Raw genomic sequence first — 851 nt, 5'->3', positions numbered from 1 at the left:
GGATTGAGAGGCGAGCTCGCGAGAGGGAACGGCATTTTGAAAGGCTTGGAATGGCAGAACAGCAAAGGATCGAGCAACAGGCTCAAGAAACCGAGCACCAGGCTCATGCTAATCAGGCGCAGGCAGGCAGGAATGAACAACAAGCTTATGTTAACCAACAACAGGCTCAGAGGAACGAAAGGCTTGCTCAGCAAAACCAACAACAAGCTAATAGAAACGAGCAACAAGCCCACCATGTTCATCCGCCACCGCCACAAGCTCAGAGACAACCTTATCCGGTCTTTGTTGGAGAGAACGACCGAGCTAATGCGCACCAATACCGAGCTGGGATTCAAGCTCCACCGGTTCAAAATAACAACTTTGAAGTTAAAGCTTCCCTCCTCAACATGGTGCGTTCTTAGGCTTGAACTCCACTTTCCCTGTGATCATAAACGATAGTTTGCTTGAACATGAAGAACGTGCATTGCTTAATGAAATCAAGACTCGGAAGATAGCTTCAAGTTACGCTTGTTCCCATTCAGCCTCGGTGATAAAGCTCACCAGTGGGAAAAGAACCTCCCGAGGGGTTCTATACAAACCTGGGAGCAGTGTAAACTGGCGTTCTTATCAAAGTTCTTTTCCACATCACGCACGGCTAAGCTCAGAAACCAGATATCAAGCTTCACGCATCACAACAACGAGAGCTTTAGCGAGGCTTGGGAACGGTTTAGAAGCTACACTAAACAATGCCCCCACCATGGCTTCTCAGAGGCGTCCCCCTTGAGTACTTTATACCGAGGTGCACTCCCCAAGATCAGAAACCAACTACATACAGCTTCAAATGGAAATTTTCTACGGAACCCAACCTGCAA

The 851-nt window shown here is 48.1% G+C and overlaps 1 non-coding gene across 1 annotated transcript; it reads right to left on the bottom strand.

Moving 5' to 3' along the window:
• Positions 1-636: 636 nt before the first annotated feature.
• LOC112086280 lies at positions 637-743 on the bottom strand. The gene has a single exon (XR_002899402.1). It is a non-coding gene; the product is annotated as a small nucleolar RNA R71 (small nucleolar RNA).
• Positions 744-851: the final 108 nt, after the last annotated feature.

Source organism: Eutrema salsugineum, unplaced genomic scaffold (genome assembly GCF_000478725.1).
Source record: "Eutrema salsugineum unplaced genomic scaffold, Eutsalg1_0 scaffold_21, whole genome shotgun sequence".
NCBI classification, from domain to species: Eukaryota; Viridiplantae; Streptophyta; class Magnoliopsida; order Brassicales; family Brassicaceae; genus Eutrema; species Eutrema salsugineum.
Note: the sequence above shows the minus strand (reverse complement) of the source record. Positions and strands in the feature narration are given on the sequence as shown.